The sequence below is a fragment of the Mustela erminea genome, chromosome 4 (assembly GCF_009829155.1).
Source record: "Mustela erminea isolate mMusErm1 chromosome 4, mMusErm1.Pri, whole genome shotgun sequence".
Taxonomy (NCBI): Eukaryota; Metazoa; Chordata; class Mammalia; order Carnivora; family Mustelidae; genus Mustela; species Mustela erminea.
Genome location: NC_045617.1, coordinates 14,937,248 through 14,960,137, shown reverse-complemented (window position 1 = coordinate 14,960,137; position 22,890 = coordinate 14,937,248). Strand labels below are relative to the sequence as shown.

Genomic DNA, 22,890 nt, shown 5'->3' with positions numbered 1-22,890 from the left:
TTCTTCAAGATTTTACTTATTTATTTGACAGAGAGAGACAGCTAGAGCAGGAACACAAGCAGGGGGAGTGGGAGAGGGAAAGCAGACCTCCTGCTCCCGATGTGGGGCTCGATCCCAGGACCCTGGGATCATGACCTGAGCTGAAGGTAGATGCTTAATGACTGAGACACCCAGGTGCCCCGATTTTTCAGTTGATCTTAAAGGAAAGGTAATAAATTAGGTTTTTGTCTCTAGTGTTAACCCATGTATGTCCAGTGTCTTTATTGCTCTAAAAGATATGTTTCCTATAGGAAACCATCAAACCACATCTTTTCACCTTTCTAATTTGTAAGGGTTGTATATAGTAAGAAGACTATAAAAGAAAATGGCTTTCTATTTCTTCAGGTTGAACTTTCACAACCGACTCTGTAGGTAATTAAAATGAAGGCGATTTATTTACCTCCTGATTCTCTGGGCTCATGGTTAGCATCTTCCTAAACTTGCTAAATGATCATTAATTCTCAGCCAGTGGCTCATATTTCTTGATTTAGGCTTTTCATTGTTTTCTGAACATCTCTATCTCTGTATTTTGCTTCTTTGAAAACATATCCCTTTAGGGTAACCATGAACGAGTTATTATGTGAATTCCACCCGCCTATGCTTTCTTTTTCAAACAGTGGAAGTGCTAAAGTTTACCAAACTTGGACGTTAAAATATAAGCAGATCAATTACTATTGTTGCCATTGGGCTATTGGCTGGCTCTCCAGTACTCTAGGGAGACATGGTGCAATTCAAAGATCTCATCTTGGGGCGCTTGGGTGTCTCAGTGGGTTAAGCTTCTTGCCTTTGGCTTGGGTCATGATCTCAGGGTCCTGGGATGGAGCCCCACATTGGGCTCTCTGCTCAGCAGGGAGCCTGCTTCCCCCCCACACCACCTGCTGCTCAGTCCATTTGAAAAAAGATCTCCTCTTGATGAAAAAATAACAATGAGTTCCTCTCTCCCCCCCTTTTTTTTTTTAGAAATATGTAGCCCCAATATTTGATGGATTTAAGGGTTCTTTTGCCTCTATAGATTTGTGAGGATTCTATCATTTTAGACATAGTACATGAAGAGGATGATTGTTTAAAACTGTTCTTGTAACAACTAGAAGGGATTTCGGCAATTTTCTTAAATCTCATGATAGTTTTTGTGTTTTATAACATTCTTTATGTACTTTACCCCAAAGTTAAATTTTCTAATATTTCAAGTTTGTTTTCCATCAAAATAGAGAGCACAGATACTCATTGAAGCCCTCTAGCTAACAGATAACATGACTGTGATTACATTCCATATGGTAGTTGAGAGTGAAGGGCTCTATGCAGTATAAATGAGTCTGGTTGAGGAAGACTAAGGTAGATGAAGGGTGAAATTAGGGTGGCCCTATGCAATGGATTTTAAATTTTATCTTTATTAAAAATATTATTAGAGAAAACATAATATTGTATCTTTCTTTTCCATATCAAACTGGGATTTTAAATAAAGAGGAGGTAGACTGGGTCAAGGGCAGGGATTCTAGAGTCAGGGTTTGGTGCCACTTCAGTTACTGCCACTTACTAGCTGGGTAACACTGGGCAAAGTTCTCAGAGCCTCACAGTCTCATCTGCAAACTACAGTTAGTAATGGGTTGTTATGCCACTTACATGAGTTAATATACGTAACTTGCTAGAACAATGCTCATTTGGGAGGATGTGCTATGTAAGATTTTGCTATTGATTTTCTAACCAGCCACGAGTTCTTAGATTGCTCTACGTATCTTGTGTTATCTCAGGCATCATGTTGTTGTCATCTGCAAAAATTAGAATTTTTTTCTTCCTGAATGATTTTAAAAATCTGGACTTACCAAAGGTCTAAAATCCCTGATGGACTGAACATCAAAAGCTCTTAGATCGTGAATGCGCAGGGAACACCCGGAGATTCAGTGAGTCCATCACAAATATTTTCTGGGTGATTTTAAGTGTCTTTAATGAATGAATCATTGAGTAGGCAGATGGGCTGTGGGAGGCAAACCCCTAGTAAATTTTTTCTTTTACTATAGAAATACTTCTGAGCAGTAAATGTCCACCATTCATGGCTATAAACATTTTTTAATAATAAAGTATATGTATATATTTTATATAGAAATATATATTGAATATAAACACTCTTTAATAATAAATTTTATATTATATATAAATATATGTTAAATATAAATGTTCTTTAATAATAAAGTAATCACTGTTTCTGTTTTCTGTGTTTCGACATATATTATCTCATCTGCTCTTCATAGCTATTTTTTCTCAGGACAGATGGATTGAATGCGGTAGTGTATGTGAAAGTACTTTGAAAGCAATTTTTGACATCTTTATTGAGATGTATTTCACATAACATAAAATTCACCCATTTTAAAGTGTATACCATCTAGGGGTGTGTTCACAGAGTTACGAAGCCAATACCATAGTCCACTTTTACTTATATTTATTTATTTTTTTAAAGATTTTTTATTTTATATGTATTTGACAGAAGAGATGACAAGGAGGCAGAGAAGCAGGCAGAGAGAGGGGGGAAGCAAGCTCCCCGCAGAGCAGAGAGCCCGACGCAGGGCTCAATCCCAGGATCCTGGGATCATGACCTGAGCCGAAGGCAGAGGCTTTAACCCACTGAGCCACCCAGGTGCCCCACCGTAGTCTAATTTTAGAGCATGCTCAACTCCTTTATATTTTGGCGGGGTCCCATTCTGGACATTTCATATGAATAGACCAATATAGTATCTGGCCTTTTGTGTCTGGCTTGTTATCCATGTCGTAGCTGCTGTCAGTACTTCATTCCCTTTATGGCCAGATTATGATGCCATTGTATGGATGTACTCTATTTTGTTTTTCCATCATCCATTGATGGGCATTTGGGTTTCCACTTTTTGCCTATTATAATGAATGCTGCTATGAATGTTTGTGTACGAGTTTTTGTGTGGCCTTTTTTTTTTTTTTATGGTTTGGTTTGGTTTGGCTTGGTTTGGGGAGGGAGGAAAGAGAAAGAGGGAGGGGAGAGAGAGAGAGAGAGAGAGAATCTCAAGCAGGCTCCATGACCAGTGTGGAGTCTGACATAGGCCTTGATCTCACAACCCTGAGATCATGATCTAAGCCAAAACCAAGAGTTAGATGCTCAACTGAAACTGACTGAGCCACCATGGACGTGTTTTTGATTCTGCTGGATGTATACCTAGGAATGGAATTGCTGACTCATACGGTAACTCTGTGCTTAGCATTTTGAGCAACTGGCAAATGCTTGCACAATTTTTTATTCCAACTGTGTGAGAGTTTCAATTTCTCCACATCCTGGCTAACATTTGTTATTGCTTGTCTTTTTGATTTTAGCCATCACAACTGGTAGGAAGTCGTGGAAATACTTTTTGTTTTTTAATTAAAGAAAATACAATAGAGTACATGTAAAATAGAATAGTACAGAAAACATTGTTCAGGTCTGGCCTGCCTCCCAGTGTTATAATTTTTTCTGTAGCCCTCCAAAGTGGTCTCTGCATATAGAATAATTCTTATATATATAATTTAAAAGGTACATATCTGAGAGTATATACTCTCATATATTATTCTTTTCCAATTAATATATTCTAGAGCAATTTATTTACTTTTTTTAAAAGATTTTATTTATTTATTTGACAGAGATCCCAAGTAGGCAGAGAGGCAGGCAGATAGAATGAGAGGTGGAAGCAGGATCCCCGCCGAGCAGAGAGCCTGATGCAGGGCCCAATCCCAGGACCCTGGGATCACGACCTGAGCTGAAAGCAGAGGCTTCAACCCACTGAGCCACCCAGGTGCCCCAATATTTTAGAGCAATTTCTATAGAAGAATGTGTTGATCTACCTTATTCTTCTCACTCTCAGCAGAGAACTCCTTTTTGAGGATAGAAGAAATTCATATAAATAGTTATTTTCACTGTTTCCAGTATTTTGCTGTTATAACTAATGTCCCATGAGCATCTTTGTGAGGTTGTCTTTGCATACATTTGTGAAGATACTCGTGGAAAAAATTAATTATGCTGCTTCATGTTCCCAGTCATAGGGGATGAAAGTACTTGTCAGACCCTAGTCTCTCCAACATATAAAACCCTACATACATTAGAAAATAAAGCATGAAGGAATATCCCCAAATGTAGGAATGAGTATATAGCACAGTATCAAACATACCTTAAAGGCCATAAGATTTTTCTGTCATAGCCAATGTGGTACCTGAATTAATAGTTTAATAGTTTAATGAAAGTGAGTTTGACCTATAAAGATGAATCAAATATATATTATTATAAAGTTTGAAGTTAAACTTTCTCAATCTATTGAGGTTGAATCCCAGAAAGCTTTCAAATTTCTGAAATAAATTCAGGCATTGCAATAGTCTAAATTTGCCTTAATAATTAGTAAAGCCAGATGCTAGGTGAAATAGTGTATTGGCCCATTTATCTATGCAGTTGACATGCATTAATCAGTTGCTGTATGTCAGGCAGAACTTCAAGTGCTAGAAAAAGGGAGGATGGTAAGAGATTTACATTGGTCCCAAGTAATATATGGTCTCAGTAAGGGAGACTACATATAGAGAAATACTCATAAAGGAAATGGAATAGAGGTACGCACAGCTATAGGCAAGCTGTGTGTGTTAGTAGACCGCTCGGTTTTGGGAAGAGACCAAAAATACTTGTGGAAAACAAGAGTGGACATGGGGAGTATGCCACTTCTTTTTAAGCAAGAAACTTGGAAGTTGTACACAGTACTTCTCAAAATCCATTGGCAAGCCAATTCTAGCTGCAAGGCAGGCTAGGATAATAAACCCTAGCTGGGTGACTCCACACCTCCATATTGCTCTGGAGGAAGTGGGGGTTGGACTTGGGCTCCATAGCCTGGGAGACAGATGGAGAGGCAGTATGGTGCCACTGTGATGTTTTCAACACTGTGGGGGAAAAGGAACCCCGAAACAATTCCTTGTCAACACAGAGTTTATAGTCTGTCACAGAGTACAACAAGTCACAGAGGCCCCAAGTTGTTAATGAGCTAGACTACTCTATATAAAATCTTACGGTGACATAATAATCATGATTCATGTGATCACATAATAGATGCTATACAATAGGATTTGTGTAAAATGCCAGTCGTGACATAGTTGCTTACACATGAAGGGAGGGAGGGAGAGAGGCGTGTGAACTGGTGCTGTCACGAAGAGACCCTTCAGATAGGTTTGATATTATGCAATGTAAACCAATACCTATTTTTAGGAAATATTTCCTCATGCATCATTTTTAAAATGTAGAATCATGGATTTATATATTCAAAACTCTCCGAGAAAAACATGGCTGTGGTTCTTTCTATCCACTTTGTTTTAGGAATTAGATTTTTCTGGGTTGTGCATTTATAAGTATATATTTCCTTCAGTGAAAGTTTTCTAGAAAACAAAATTTACCCATGTATCTATTTCTGATAATTAATGCTGTTTAATAATTCTAAGCAGTGGCGAGTAATTTGCAGAGTATATTTAGTGGGAAGGGGACGATGAGAAGTGCTCTTCAGTGTTTTCTCCCCATTGTCTTCCCAGATTTGGGTCAATGCTCCCTGGTAACATTGGTGAGTAAGGAATGTTCAGAGTTCTAGATAGGGATTACCTTATTTCTAGGTATTTTATTTATATTTATTTATTATTATTATTATTAACAAATAATGTATTAATCATTTCAGGGGTGCAAGTCTGTGATTCATCAGTCTTACACAGGACACAGCACTCACCATAGCACATAGCTTCCCTGATGTCCTTCCCCAACCACCCCATCCCCTACACCCCTCTCCCCTCCAACAGCCCTCAGTTTGTTTCCTGAGATTGAGAGTCTCTTATGGTTTGTCTCCCTCTCTGATTTTTGTCTTGTTTCATTTTTTCTTCTCTTCCCCTATGATCCTCTGCCTTGTTTCTCAAATCCCACATATCAGTGATATTTCTAGGTATTTTAAAAGAGGTATTTTGTAGTTTTTCTTTTAGAACCAGCAGAAGGACATCTCTGATGAAGAACATTTACCAGGTTTCCAATAAAAATTTTTTTTTTAAGTGACCAGGTATAATTCTGCCAAGTTTTCCAAAGAGTTTTCCTTTAGAGTGAGAAACAATCCTCTGATTAGCTTGAAGTAACATTTTCTTCTTTTGGAATGCTAACCTTAAAACAAGACCCATTGAGGCAGGTTTTTAATTTTGGCATCAAATGTACAATTTCTAAAGATATGGGACTAGAGAAGTCATTGCCATGCTTTGTTCTGGAAATCAGGTCTAATTTTATGACTATGATTTTTAAAAAAATCACATTCTCTCAACTGGAAAGGTCAGAGTTCAGACTGTTCATCCTGCCTCTATAAACTTTTGTTCCAGGAATCCAAGATTTATTTGAGGAGAAATCTGGAAACTAACCCAAGCAGAGAAAAAGAAATTGCTTTTGTGTGAAAGGCAGTAAAAGAAGACAGTCTTGAGAAACTAGAATCTATGTAGGGAAATGGTCTCATCACAGTCTTCAGACACTTAAATAGCACTGCGTAGACTATTTAGATCTTTTTTAAAGAAAGATTGTATTTATTTATTTGAGAGAGAGAGAGACAGAGAGACAGGAAGAGCAGGGGGAAGGGCAGAGGGAGAAGGGCAAGCAGACTCCCTGCTGTGCGCAGAGCCTGACTTGGGGCTCCATCCCACAATCCTGAGATCTTGACGTGAGCCGAAGGCAGATGCTTAAGCGACTGAGCCACCCAGGTGCCCCTCCATAGACCATTAAATCTTAAGGAAGCATGACAGTCTGTCAGGTGTCATTATTAGTGGTTTCAATCTTTGGATGACCCTGACTTTGCCATATGACCCTGGGCAAATTTGCCTGAAATGGATAATATTAACTTCTTTAGTGAAAGGCTCTCCACTGGGATTTCCTACAGGTCATGATGTGTGGGATCCTAAAAAATAGGAGGGGGCATATAATGATTTGTTTAAGATTTACATTTGTTTGATCAACAGTTGTACAGCTGGAAATTCATTCCTTGGACATTTGAGAGTTAAAGTCACTAATTCTGGATTTTTCTCTATTCATTCTCTATTCCTCAGTAATTCCCTTGCAATAACTCTACCCTTGTAGAAGGTGTTTAATGCAGACAGTAAGACACAAAGAGTCTTAGATTATGAATGGAAACAATGATGCATACAGGACATTTTTGTTGAATGTTTCATGGAATTATTATTGGAGAGTATTCTTAGAATGTCCCGAAGCTGCAAATTTAGAGAAAAAAAGTGGAAAGAATTAATATTCAAACTTGAAGACTTACCCAGTAAGTTTTACTTAGCTGGTAAAATGTGGTCCAATTTAAACAAAGTGTTTTTAGTATTCTCAGAACAAACATCCTACATAAACACAAATGGCGATATGAGACACAGATAGAACTTAGTTCACCGTGTTTTCCAGAACTGCTGTCTACCAGCCAGTTGGTATGGCACACCAAAGAGAAGAGAATTAAGAATGTGCTAATAGCAATGCATTTTGTAGCCCACTCTACCAGACAGGGACCTTAAAACAACATATTCTAATAGGAAGATATTCTACTGAAATAATATTTTGAGCAGACTACTTAATATGCATGAGGAGGTTTACCTTTTCTTGCATCGACTTTGTAGGCAGCTCTTCAAGATTTCTGTCTTTGTGCATTTAAGCAAAGGAGTTAGTTCTGTGTTTTGGCTGGCAAATTTTGCACATGCGTAGCTTTGGTGAAGGAGAGGTGTACGTGTGCCCTGTGGGTTGGTGAGGCAGCTTTACTGCAACAGTAGCTTTTAGCAGCTACCAGATTTGCTAAAAGCAGCCACGTCCAATTAGCAATAAGTGCCATGCACCTGCAGTTACTAGGAATTCAGCCTCTTTAGAGGCTGAATCTTAATGTAGCCTTCTTTTAAAAAAAAAATTATTTTTAAATAGTAAAAATCTTGTGCCCTGGGAGAATAAAGACAATTAGCAATGGCAATATAGAAACACTCTGAAATGTATTGTTACTATTGATTTAAATATAGAGCCAAATGGCATTTTAAAAAACCGTATTATTTAAAAACACTGTCTTCTCACAGTTCACTTCCAAATTTTGGATTTCATTTTCATATGAATATTGTAGTTGTTTTCTCAGAAATTTACAGTGTGGACACTGGTTCCCTATGTATGTTTCCATCATTTTCTGCAAAATCGTTCACCAAGATAATAAATGGTAACAGTGCCAAATTGCAAAGACATAGAAAAAATCTTCAACTTCTTTTCAAGGTTTCAAATTCACTGCAATGGAAAGGACTCCTGTATACTATGAAAATGATATTTTCAACAAGTATTACTTATTTTAAAGTGTTTTCAACATTTTTTCCTTGAACATTTGATGCCCTTTCCCTGAAAATATTTGTTTACACTCCGACAGTATACCTAGGAGTTCTGGGCAGTATAATCTTCCTTCTTTGTTCTTTCCTGCTTTTTTTCTCTTTTAAAGGATATTATAGAACAAAGACATCTGTCAAATTAAGCATTTTCTGGAGTGACTAGTTTCTAATTAGACTAATAGACTAATAAAATAATCCAATGCAACTGTATCTTCAAAAATTCTCAGTTATAATTCTTTTAAAAGTGCCAAGAACACCAAAATAATCGAGTCTGATGTAGAACATATAGTAATTTTTAAAAAAATACTGTATTTATTTGTTTATTTATTTGAGAGAGAGCGAGCAGGGGGAGAAGAAGAGGGAGAGGGACAAGCAGACTCTGTGCTGAGTGTGGAGCCTGACATGGGGATTAATCTCGTGCCCCCAAGATCATGACCTGAGCCAAAATCAAGAGTTGGCTGCTTAACTGACTGAACCACCTGGGCTTGCTGAACATCTAGCTCAGAATATTTGCTGATCATATACTAAGATTGACCATAATGAAGAATAATTGACATCTTCAACTGTTGATGTGCTTTAAAGTTAGGATTGTCTCTCATGGTTCGTCTCTCAACAATGAGAGATTATGGACTCTGGGAAACAGGGTTTTAGAGGGGAGGGCAGTGCGGGGATGGGTGAGCCTGGTGATGGGTATTGAGGAGGGCATGGATTGCGTGGAGCACTAGATGGTAAACACAAACATGAATCATGGACTCCTACATCATAACTAATGATGTACTGTATGGTGATTAACATGAGAAGGGAGACGAGGGAAATTGGAAGGGAAGATGAACCATGAGAGACTATGGACTCTGAAAAACAGTCTGAGGGTTTTGAAGGGGCGGGGGGTGGGATGTTGGGGGAGCCGGGAGGCGGGTATTTTGGAGGGCACGTATGGCATGGAGCTCTGGGTTTGGTGCATAAACAATGAATTCTGTTATGCTGAAAAGAAATTAATAAAAAAAAAAGAAAAATGGAGAAAAAAGTTAGGCTTGGATATCACAGTAAGAAGATCCTACAAACTGTCACTGTTTTGGTGTGTACTGCCCATCTTTGAGAACTCAGCAATTTCTATATGCATAAATTCCATTTTGGAAAAAATATGCAAATGGGGAGTTATTCCCCAAGTTGGTTATTTTATTGAATTTGAATAGGCTGGTTTCCAACAAGTATCATCACTTGAGGTGCATAGATAATGCCGTGGTCTAAGTGGGCATATGCAATTATTTAGGTAAAAGTTTGGTTGAAGTTTATTGATGTGGAATTTCTAAATCCTGCAGTTTCTGGTTTATCTTGTTTATGTGGAAAATAATGGAAGCACACAGTCAGTTAAGTCCTCCTCCTCCAGCTTCCCTCTTTTTATCTTTTTTTTTTTTTTAAGATTTTATTTATTTATTTGACAGAGATCACAAGTAGGCAGAGAGGCAGGCAGAGAGAGAGGGGGAAGCAGGCTCTCCTCTGAGCAGAGATCCCGATTCGGGGCTCGATCCCAGCACCCTGAGATCATGCCCTGAGCTGAAGGCAGAGGCTTAACCCACCGAGCCACCCAGGCACCCCTTCCCTCTTTTGTTCTTACCTGTATTTGCCCTTGCTGGCATGTCCTTAGAACCCATATCATGTCTATCAGTGACATCAAGTCTGCTGCTGTGGGAACCAGTAGGACTTTATGATGCTTCAGATGGGATTGTCTGTGGTAATGCAGGGTGAGGAGCTGGAGAGGGGTCTGAGTTTACTAGACATCTGAGATGTTCATCCAAACAGGAAGTCATCAGAATTAGCAGCAGGGAGAGAAAAATAGAACACAAGAACTCACAGAAGGATAGTCAATAGAAATATTCATTTTTGCATTGCAGGTATGATTTGAAGAAGGAGAAAGTTTATTTTTTTAAAGATTTTATTTATTTATTTGAGAGAGAGAGAGAGAATGAAAGGGGAGAAGGTCAGAGGGAGAAGCAGACTCGCTATGGAGCTGGGAGCCCAATGTGGGACTTGACCCCGGGACTTTGGGATCATGACCTGAGCTGAGGCAGTTGCTTAACCAACTGAGCCACCCAGGTGGCCTGGGGAAAGTTTATTTTTAAGAAAGAAAGAAAAGTCACCTGCAGTGTTCTAAGTCTAGAAAGCAGAAGGTACCTGTACCTCACATGAAGTTAAGCCTGTTGTTTTTAGCTAAGAAGTATTACTATTAGGTCTTCCTGTCACTGGGGAGAAAATAAAACTCTCTTTTTCTAACATAATATTTATGAAATAAAAGACAACTGAATATGATAAAGTATCCCCCCTGAGATCTAATTATTTAGCCAAAAACTTGATCGATTTCTTTTGCTCAGGCTGGCAGCCATATTTGAGCAGCAGTCAGTTCTCATTGACCTTACTCGGGGTAATTGCTAAATCCAATGTCAGTTTTCAGTCCTTATTTTTTTGACCTGTCAGCCACATCTGACCCAGTTGATCACTGCCTTCATCTGGAGACGTCTCTTCACTTGGCTGCCAGCATACTCTGTTTTCCTTCCTGTCCTTCTCAGTCTCCTCTGCTGGTTCCTCCTTATTTCCACAATCTCTCAGAGTTGGAACTCTCCTAGATCCATTCCCCTCCTCCTCCTCCTCTTCCTCCTCCTCTGTCTCAATTATACCTGGTGTCATGTTTTTAAATACTATCTATCTTTTGTACACTATACACAAAAATAAACTCAAAATAGATTCAAGACCTAAATATGAGACCTGAAACCATAAAACTCCTAGAAGAAAATGTTTATTTCTTTGCAGTAATTTCTTTAACATGGGCCATAGAAAATTAAACTATTGGTACTAGACAAAAAGTTCTGCCTAACAAAGGAAACCATCAGCAAGACAAAAAGGCAGCTTACTGAATGGGAGAGGATATTTGCAAATGACCTATCCAATAAGGGGTTACCACCCAAAATATATAAATAACTTATGCAACTCAACACCAAAAGAACAAATAATTCAATTAAAAAATGGCAGAGTACCCGAAGAGACATTTTTTCCAAAGAAGACATACAGATGGCTAACAGGCACATGAAAAAATGCTCAACATAATTCATCATTAGGGAAATTCAAATTAAAACCACAATGAGCTATCACTTTAAACCTGTCAGAATGGCTAAAATAAAAAACACAAGAAATAATGAGTCCCATTAACAGATGAATGGATAAAGAAAATGTACACACACACACGTATACATACATTGGGATATTATGCAGCCAAAAAATGAAATCTTGCCATTTGCAATGATGTGGATGGAAATCGAGGGTATTATGCTAAGCAAAATAAGTCAATCAGAGAAAAACAATGATCATATGATCTCACTGATATGAGGAATTAGAGAAACAAGACAGAAGATCATAGGGGAAGGGAAGGAAAAATGAAACAAGATGAAACCAGAGAGAGAGAGACAAACCATAAGAGACTTTAATCTCAGGAAGCAACCTGAGGGTTGCTGGAGTGGGGGGGGGGATGGGGTGGCTGGGTGATGGACACTGGGGAGGGTATGTGCTATGGTGAGTGCTGTGAATTGTGTAAGACTGATGAATCACAGACCTGTACCTCTGAAACAAATAATATATTGTATGTTAATTAAAAAAAAGAAATAATGAGTGTTGGTGAGGATGTGGAAAAGGAACCCTTGTACACTGTTGGTAGGAATGTAAATTAGTGTATCTACTATGGAAAAACAGTATAGAGGTTCATCAAAAAATAAAACTACCATATGACCCATTAATTGCACTACTGGATATTTACCCAGAGAAAAAGAAAACACTAATTAGAGAAGATACATGCACCCCTGTGTCTATTACAGTAGTGTTTATGATAACCAAGATATAGAAACAATCCAAGTGTCCCTCAATAGATGAATGGATAAAGAAGAGGTAGTATGTATACAGTGGAATATTACTAAGCCATAAAAAGAATGAAATCTTGCCATTTGCAACAGTATGGATGGACCTAGAGTGTATCATGTGAAGTGAAATAAGTCAGACTGAGAACGATAAATACCATGTGATTTCACTCATATGTAGAATTTAAGAAACAAAACAAATGAACAAACAAAGAAAAAAAGGCAAAAAGCAGACTCTTATACAGAGAACAAACTGGCGATTGCCATTGGGAAGGTAGGTGGGACTGATGGATGCAATAGGTGAATGGGATTAAAGGGTATGCTCATCTTGGTGAGCACTGAGAAATACACAGAATTGTTGAATCAGTATATTGTACACCTGAAACTAATATAACATTGTCAATTACACTTTGATTAAATACATACATGCATACATACCATATATCACTCTCTTTCCCTTTGGACTTTAGACTTGTCCACCCATCTGCCTACTTCATATCCTTGCATGGGTGTCTAAGAGGTTTCTCAATTTAACACGTCTGAAAACACATCCCTAATACCGCCTCCCCCAAGCCTGTTCATCTCATAACACATCCCACCTTGATTTATGGCAAATCCTTCTTCTACTTCTCATGCCAAAAGCCATGGAGTAATTCTCAATGCCTCCATACCATCCATCTAAATACCAGAAAGTCCTGTTGACTTTATGATCAATTACATCTGGAATTTAGCCACTTTATTCCACTGCCATCACTGCCGCACTGGTCCCAGCTACCACTGTCTCTTGCCTGGAATGCTGTAGCAGTCTGTGACTGCCTTCCCTGCTTGGGCCTTTCCTGCTCATCAACGGTCAGCTCTATCCTTTAAAACGGAAGTCACATCATGTCATGACTCTTCTTCTCTGAAAACTTCCCAATAACTTTCTCTTTTGCTCAGGAAAAGCCAAATCTGTTTCCGACCCATCCTTACCTTTCTGACTTATTGCTAACTCTTTACTTATTCTAGGCATACTGACCTCTTTACTGTGCTGGGACACACTGGACATGCCTCTGACCCAGAACTTGGCCATTTGCTAGTTCCTCAAACTCATGGCTCGTTCCTTTGTTTTCTTGAGATTATTAATTAACGTTGACCTGGGGTGAGGGCTTCCTTGGCCACCCTATTTAAAATTGCCACTTTCTCCATCTTCTCCCCTCCTTTCTGCCCACACCACTGCATTTCCTTCCTTAGTTTTCTTTCATTACCACCTTCTAACTTACTTTCTACTTATTCTTCTGTCTCCTTACATAAGAATATAAGTTCTGTGAGGGCAGCGTTCTTTATTTTGTTTATTGCTGTATGCCTAGTAGTTAGAACAGTGTCTGGCATGTAGTAGGCATTCAGTTAATGTTTCTTGAATGAATTGAAAATAGTAAGTGATGATTGGTCAAAAGAAATGAGATGACCTCATGATATATCATTCCTTGATTGGATGAGGTAGGACATGCATATGTGGCAGGGGGAGGGGTTTCAGATCCTACAACAGTGATCTCCCCTCTCTACGTGGTGGGTCCCATTCCCCACTCCTGAATCAAATCAAAACTACCCTCGAGCATACTTTTTACTAGTGCTGAGGCTATTTTAACATTCCATTAAAAAACCATTTAAAATACAAAAACAAGGCTGTATTACTTTAATTCTGGCCTTAGTAGACTCTCAGTTTTATAACTGTTTAGAGAAAATGTGGAAAGGTTGGATATATTTGCTGGCCCCAATCTTTTCATTACTCATCTCTATAAAAGAGGCTTTTAGGGACATATTAAAAAGTTTCCAGCGCCCTTGTCTCTTGCTTTCCCTCTCATCTTCCTTTTTTGCACCCCAAATGGTTGAAAGCAAGACCCTGAGAGTCTGGAGGAAATGTGCTTCGATGAGAGCAGGCTTGAGAGGAGCTGGCCTAGAACCTTAGATCCTGCCTTCGGAACTGTGACACAAATTACTTCTCCTAACAGAGTGAGCTCATGCGTGTTCTCTCTACTGAGAACCCATTTAGCTGTTGTTTCCCCTAGAAGGAGAAGTTCTCTCTTGGATGCTCTCCTTGTTCGTGGCTTCTCCCCCGCTTTTCTTCATGTCTGACCAGAACAAAGATGAAAGCTTTGGTGCCAAGAGCAGGTGTTGCCACCACACAGGCAAAAAATACGTAGAGTGGAGTGTTGTCTGTTCAACTGAGAAAGCAGGTAGCATTTGAGACAAACGGAAAGCCAGGAATGACTTCATCCACTTCCTGTCATAAGGCAATAGTCTGACCTTGAGGAACCTATTAAAGTGTGCTTCCAAACACAGAGGCCATGTCTAGGACTTGGTGTGGACTGGTATTTACCCCCAGCTGTATTCAGAAACAAGGTAGCTTATTAAACTATACGGTAGCTTGTAAAATGTTAGGGATACAAGGCAAGGTCTCCCAAATCACTGGGAGTTTGGAAGTTCAGCGTTTGTGCCGTGTGAATTCTTTGGCTTTTTGTGGCTATTTAGCATTCTTTAGAGGCACCTGCATGAGAGAAATTTAACAGGGATTTTGTGCAGTTTTGTTCATTATAGACTGGACTGTTTGTTTTTTCCTAATAGAGGTATGGAGAGAGACATGAAGAAGAAAACCACTTTTATTAATATAGATGCCTTAGGAGGGCTCCTTTCATGAGTGGGGCTTAAAATATGCTTATCCCTTCAGTTTTTTAAAGCATTTAATATTCCTCAATTTGTTCTTCCTAGGTTGTTCCATAATACGATAGAATAGTAATAATGATAATAATGATGATGCATTTTGAATAATAAAACGACAGCATATTTGAGCTCCAGGAAACTTTAGAGAACACCTAGCCCAATCCTTTATTTTATAGAACAGGGAAAGTAAAGATGGGCCTTAACTTACCCAAGCTCTTACACTGAATTACTGGTAGAATTGGGCATTGAAAGCTGCCTCCCCTAATCTCACTCAGCTGCTCTTGTCATTAAAACACGGAGAAGTTATTTCTCCAAATGAAGAAATAACATGAAGTTATTTTTCAAAATAGTCTTTCTATATTTTTCAATCACATGGAAAAATAAAAATTATGACATACTTTGGAGTCAGCAAAACAACAAAATATTCAAGATCTACCGTATATTCTAGAGAACCAAAAATAAAACCAGAATCTTCTTATGCTCCCCCTTGCCTAAGACAACATGGTGCTGCTAACATATTTTCAAAACTATATTTATAGGTTAGATTCTTATTATTGTATTTAAATGTCCTAAAAATGTCAGCTTTGTTATTCTTTGTCCCGTCCTGGTGTGCCATGGAGCTTTGGTCAGCCAAACATCACCTGAGAGCTCATATCTAGACAGTGGGAATCTTAGGACATAGTTTTTTAATAAACATATAATGTATTTTTATCCCCAGGGGTACAGGTCTGTGAATCGCCAGGTTTACACATTTCACAGCACTCATCATAGCACATACCCTCCCCAATGTCCATAACCCACCACCCTCTCCCATCCCTCCTCCCCCCAACAACCCTCAGCATAGTTTCATTTTTAATGAAAATGGCAAAATGCCGTGATTCCACTTTGTAAATATTTTTGATGTTTTTAAGGGAGGTTGCATAGCCAAGAATGAGCCGCCCTTACTCAGGGGCCATTCTTAGAGAAGTGGGGCTTCACTACTCTGATATCAGAATGTTGGGTCCTTCTAGAACCTTTCTTTATCAGAACTGGAAAGGGTTAGTGGAAATCTGAATGTTAAAGAGTTAGTAGAAGCTTGATCAAGTGTGTCTGATCTAAGCTACAGACAAAGCCGTGTACAGTTCGTGAAGCACTTCAACCGAGGTCTGCATGCTTATGTGTGAACAAGCTGTTTGTAGGGGTCACTGCCAGGGAAAATCTAGGTAAGACTGCACAAACCTCAATTTGGGAGGACCAATTTCTCCCTCGCTTCAAAGTACACGTATTACGAGGAGACTTGTTTCTTCTGGGCTGTCTTTGGCCCCCAAATCTTTCTCCTTGAATTAACTCCACGCGGGTCATTTTACCCCCTTGTGGGTCATGTCCACGTTACACAGTGAGTGGATTCAGAAGTGGAATTCATTCTCTTTCTTTGATTTCTGCAAAAGGCCACCCAGACAAGACCCTACAGTTACTGCCAGATCCAACCCAAGAAGAGTTTATAGCACAACAGACAAGGCCCTGGAAATAGAATCTTAAAATCCTTCTCCTTAAAAGTCCGTCGTCCAACTCAGCCTCCAACATCGCTGGTGTTCTCAGCATTCCTTCTACTTTTCTCCTTATAGCCATCTTGAGAGCAAGCCTAACCTTGGGTTTGCTTTCATTATTTTTGCTTACACAGAGTATTTTGGTCAATTCTTTGTTTCGTTCTCTCCTTTTGGTCTTGCTTGATCCTATGCACTAAAAAAACCAAAAACCAAACAAATAAGTAACCAAACCAAAACAACAGTGCAACTCCGAAACAAAAAACAACCCATATACCTTTAGATTATTTTTCTAAGTGAAGACTATTTCCCGCCTGTAAGTTGCTACTTGTTATGATGTTATAAATAAATACATATATAAAAATACATATATAAGTTATTACACACACACACACACACACACACACACACACACACACACACACATACACCCCTGCAATTACTACATAGTTCAAGTAACATCATGGTTCTTGTGTTAATTCTAGTCCTTCCTCATGAAGGACTGGTCAATGTTTTAGCCCCAGGTAGCTAAGGGAAAATTGTCTGCTGTATTTTAAATCTGGGTCCTTTTCTTTTAATTACCGAACTTGTACATCTTCAATCAATTTCCTTTTGGAATAAGTTGTTCCTTTTATATGGGCTAGTGTACTGATCACTGAGAAAAATTAATTTGTTTGCAATTGCTTAAGGATCTGACTTTACTGTAGCGTCTTTGGAGTATAGTTCTAGATTTTTCTTTTTACAACTTCTGCCCAGTTCCATGCACAGGATGGAATTGCAGCTCTTTTAAGCACTTTCTATGTACCTAGCAACATCAGCCTCTGAATTGCCCGTCAGCAATGGGAATTTTGGCTTCTCTGGCTTTGGAGAGGAAGAAATAAATTCCAGATTGAGTGTTCCATTATAAAATCTTCAGCTATTACTCAAATATTATGTCTGGTTACCTTCTGTTTTGTCCCCATCAATGCAGTCTCTATTTGCAGCAATAAGGATTCTGCTATTTAATTTTTCCTTGTCCGCTGTGTAGAGGGTATGCCAGTAAAATGGATCACTGCTAAAATGAGTGGGTAACTAGAGGTACCCCCATAAGATTGTTTTTACTTGAATATAAAAACAGCTACCTGTTCTGTGCACTTATGCCATTTAATTAGAAATGTTGAGGCGTGTTTTTTTGTTGTTTTTGTTGCAAAATACTCCAACTTGAAGGAGTGTGGGATCTATTCATGGCAGGAAAACAATGAAAAATCTCTCTTCATAAGAAGGTAGCCAGGATGTCAAGATTGGTTTAAACAGTGGGGCAAAACCTGAAGTGCAATGGAGTTAGTATTCATTTTTTGCCACCTGTAGAATTGAGTTTAGATATTAGGATGGTGAATTAGAATATATCTTTTTTTCTTGCTTTAGAAAAATGTTCGTGGTCCTAAGGTAGTTAAAAGTCATATGTTTTTCGTGAAGAAATATGGACTGTAAAGAAAATTTTTTTAAAATAAAAATTACTTGGATCTCTGTTAAGGGAAAAATCTTACAGTAGAAATGTTGGCATGCCAGTAGATATATGGATACAATAACGGATCTATTATGGCAAATGTGGAATTCCCAGATAGGTTTCTTAGTGCTTTTCTAGCCTGCTTCCCCAGCCTGCTTCTCCAGTGCTCTCCTGCAAGAACAGAGTCCTAGAGTCCTTCTAGGCTAGTTGCTGCCTCCCAGAATCTCCCCCCTCACAACCCTATGACCGGGAACTCTCTGCCCATACCAAACACACAGATTGTTGTGATAACTATATGAAAGCTATTTCTGAAACTGTAGGCTCTTTGAAAAGTGCTAGACAAATTAGTAGACATTGTTATTATGCCAAGAGGCTCAGAAAATATCAATGGACCCTTAAATTTGAATTTCTAACCTTTTAAAAGATACAAACTCTCTTTATGGTTGAGTTCCTGCTATGGAATATTGGAAATCTATGTGTCAATATATGTGTGTGTGTGATATTTTGCATATTAGTATATTTCAGTGCATATCTCATAGATTTATGGTTAAGGGTACTACTTTTGGGAAGACATGTGTACATCATGTTCTACTTGCATGCTCTTCTCTTCTTGATGACCAGTGGTATTCAGATGTTTCTTAATATCTAGCCCTATACCATTTTTCCCATGGCTAATTATTTGACCCACAGAGTTGTTGGTAAAAAATATAAAGAATTAACCAGCAATATCTGAGTGATGATCACCTGGGTATTCATCTTCATTTTATTTTTACATATGGTCTCTATACATATTTAAATATTTTATTTATTTATTTGAGACAGAAAGAGAGAGCATGGGTTGGGGGGAGGGGCAAAGGGATAGAGAGAAGCAGACTCCCCACTGAGCAAGGACCCTGCTTCGGGGCTCTATCCCAGGACCCTGGGATCATGACTTGAGGTGAAGGCAGCTGCTTAACTTACTGAGCCACCTAGATGCTCCCTATATATGCTTTATGTACTTTTTGATATGCATTCAATAATGTTAAAAAGGAAATAGTAACAATTCTCACATAGTGGTTTGAAGTAGAAAAAGTTACCAAGAGTGGAACTGAAAATTTAGGCATGCACTTCCCTAACATCTCTTTTGCTTACATTCCTTACCTTTTGCATGGGAAAGTAAAACTCAGCCCCTCTTCTCTCTCAGACAGAATGAGATTTCTGGGCTCTGTGACATTTTCCCATTACATTCCTGGCTGGAGAGATTCATGTTCCAATCTGCTTTCTGCTTCCCTTCTCCTCAGTTCTATTTAAAGCAATTTCTGTGCCCTGGTTTCCTCATCTGTGAAATAGGGTAATAATGGAAAACATCCCTTCCAGATTGTTGCAGGAATTACATGAATTAGTCAGGGCAAAATTGTGCCCCTATTTGCTGGCAGCAAGCCCTCAGGAAGTGTTATTGAGCCATTATTAGTAGTTTATTTCCAGTGCCATGTTGATGAGTCATGTGACCTTGAGCAAATTATTTAAATCTGGATTTCAGTTATCTCTAAATGGAAGAATTGAACTTTCAGTGGTTCTCAAACTTAAGGGTGCATCAGGCTCACCTGGATGGTGTAGTAAAACACTGTTTTCTGGGCTCCACCCTTGGAGTTTCTGATTTGGTAGATCTAGAATGGGGTCTAATAATTTACATTTCTAACAAGTTTCCAGCTGAAGTTGAGGCTGCCAATCTGGAGACTCACTTTGGGAATCCTTAGTTTACTCTAAACAAAACAGTGATTCTCCTTGGCAGCACATTAAACTCACCTAAGAAGTGTAAAAATCCCCATGCCCAGGCTATCCCCCAGACCAACGAACGCACCATCTCCGCAGGTGCTGACCATATCTTCATAGCTCTTCAAGGTCTCTTTGTGCTTCCAAGGAAGAGTCAAGGTTGACAACCACTTCTAAGGTCTTTTCCAGGTCAAAAATACCCATAATTCTAACTTAAATGAAGAAGAAAAGAAATTTTTCAGGAGGACCCTATTCTCTACTCCTTGATGCATGGGTGTACCTCCTGAGAAATAAACACTGCTTTATGGAGGTGTGTATCTACCTGTGGGGCATCTGTTGGGGCACAGTTTGTACAGCTGGCAGCAAAACAGCATGGTGTACCTCAAAATTGCTTTTGGATTTTGCAGATTATTTTATAAATCAGTTTTGCGGTATTTGTTGTCGCATTATTGGAGAAGAGTGTAGGCATCTTTCTTTGCATCCCGAGAGTTGCCCTTGCTTTAAACCCTAGCTCTTCCACTTGCAAATTCTATGATCTTGAATGAGTTTCCTCACTTTTCTGTACCACAGGTTTCTGGGCAAAATGCAGATAATAACAGAACCCACTTTGTAATATTTTGAGAATTAGGTAAAGTTATTTTACATGATTAGCACTCAAAAATGACCACTAAAGACCATTAATGGCTCATTTGGTTAAGCATCTGCCTTCATCTCAGGTCTTGATCTCAGGATCCTGGGATCGAGCCCCATCTCCAGCTCCCTGCTCAGTGCGGACCTTGCTTCTCTGCCCTCCCTCTCCCGCTCGCTCGCTCGCTCTCTCTCAAATAAATAAGTAAAGTCTTTTAAAAAATGACCATTCGTCTAGTGTTTTAAAATATATTTGAAATCAAAAACACTTTGAGTATATTTCAATATGCTATTTATGTACAAAGATATGTAAATTTGAACATATATTAAAATATAGCAGTTTAAAATACATCACAAATATATATAAATTAATATGTTAGAATGTTTAACGTGTTTAAACATTCTGTATTTTTTTTTTTTAAGATTTTATAGAGAGAGATCACAAGTAGGCAGAGAGGCAGACAGAGAGAGAAGGGGGAAGCAGGCTCTCCACTGAGCAGAGAGCCCGATGCAGGGCTCGATCCCAGAACCCTGAGATCATGACCTGAGCTGAAGACAGAGGTTTTAACCCACTGAGCCACCCAGGCGCCCCTGTCTCTGTATTTCTAAAAGGAATTTATTTTCTCATGTTTTATATAATGCTTATAAAACATATTGATGTAATTTCTAAATAATATCTTATGTAGCTCCTGGGAAATTCCGGTATTCTTTTGCATCTCCCTTAGTACCCGCCACTTTGAGAACCGCTTGTCACTGTTCCATATGCAGAAACCTCTAGGTATTCTTCTTTCACTCATTCTACACACTCACTCCTCCTTGCTGCAGCCTTCAGTGGCACGATGGAAAGAAATATGCATCTAGAGCTGTTGCAATAGCCAAAGGCACAAATTACTAGCCAATGTAGAAAATAGAAACTAAGTTCTTTCTTTGTATTTGGTTTTGTTTTTTTATGGGAGGTGCTCTTGTTGCTTTTTGGTATGTGTATGTGTTTGGGGGTGTATCTTCTTCCCTCCCTGCCCCCTGGGGGTGAGAGTGGCAGTCAGTCAGTGGTTGGTGATGAGATGGTATTATCCACTGTGTTGGCGGGGCTAAGAAAAGGGAAATATTCTTCAAGGCTGAGAAATGGACATCCAGGCTTGAGAACAGTTTATTTTTGGTCATTTTGGCAGAAGAGGGATGAATTAGTTGGGAGAAGGCAGAAGAAATTACCCAGAGCTCAGGTGCTTTTCTAGGACACATCAACCTTCATTCATTCATTCACAAATTCAGCTTATGTGAGAATATAAACATGAGGGCTACCAGTTCTGATTCAAGGAGCTCACAGCTGGTGGAGCCTTGGGGAATGGACAGAGAATTTGAAACTTCAAGAGTTAACCATTTCCCTTAGCTTGGAGGAGTGAGTGAAGGATTTGGGGAGTAAATGACACCTGAAAGATTTAATGTGAGTCAGAACAGCTAAGGGGGTGGTAAGGACAAAGACAGCCTATGGGTAAAGGGAAAGAGGCTAATCACTGCAGGGAAACAAGGCCGGGGGGTGGGTATCCCTGGAGCAGAAACTGGGAAGCTAGTAGCCTCTCCATTGCTTCGCTGCCAACAGGTCAGATCAGTAAGTAGGATGACCAACTGTCCCAGTTTGCTGGAAGGTGACATTTTGAATACTGATGGTTGAAGACCCTATCTTTGAGTGGGTATCTACCTGCTGAATCATGGGTCTATTTTCTGTTTGTTTTCTGTCTGAATAACAGAAAAATGTGTTGAAGTTGCGATCTGGAAAAGAAGGGAAGGAAAGGTTGATTTCTGTAGCTTGGAAGAGGCCATCCTTGATGAAGGATGTGTTCATACAACCGAGGATTGTTTCCACAGCTAAAAGACAAAGGGAAAGTTCACAGAGAAGAGTCTGTGCCCTGCGCTGGTGAGAATGAAGGACGATGGGAAATTGTGGGGGTAGAGTCCTTGAAGTATATAGTCTGGAGATCGAATGCTGGAGGTGGGTGGAAGAAATGGAGCAAAATATGGAACGGGGGGCAAACGTACTGGAATTCCCTTAAATATGTGTGGTTTCTGTCACTGGTTCATTAGCCACAACAAAGACGGTTATGTAGTTACATTCATCAATATCCAAATTTCCTACCATTTTTAGGTATTTATCAGTAATAATGTGGATCACTGAAGATGGTATTAGATCATTTCTAGAGCTGTTGCAATAGCCACACGAATACCAGCGTCTGTGCACACTTTTTATGAATCTTGGGGTCAGATAGGACCTAAAAACATTTTACATAGAGCATGTTGTATAATTCCATGGACACTTAACATGTTTACCTTCTCTTAAAACTTTAAATTAATTAGAACAGTGCTGTGCAATGGAAATATAATATGATTCACCTATGTCATTTAAGACTTTCTAGTAGCCACATTCAAAACTAAAAAGAAGCCAATGAAATCAATCTTTTTAAAAAATACTTTAGGGGTGCCTGGGTGGCTTCGTTGG

The 22,890-nt window shown here is 39.0% G+C and overlaps 1 protein-coding gene across 5 annotated transcripts in view; it reads left to right on the top strand.

The window, feature by feature from the left end:
- ESR1 (estrogen receptor 1) overlaps positions 1 to 22,890 on the top strand; it is a 408,095-nt gene that overhangs the window by 42,649 nt on the left and 342,556 nt on the right. The window contains exon 1 of one of the 5 annotated variants that reach the window (XM_032338716.1): positions 16,058 to 16,213. The exons of the other annotated variants lie outside the window; for them this stretch is intronic. The gene's annotated coding sequence lies outside the window, so the exon portion shown is untranslated. Of the gene's footprint in view, positions 1 to 16,057; positions 16,214 to 22,890 lie in introns of those variants that run through there. 5 annotated transcript variants of the gene reach the window in all.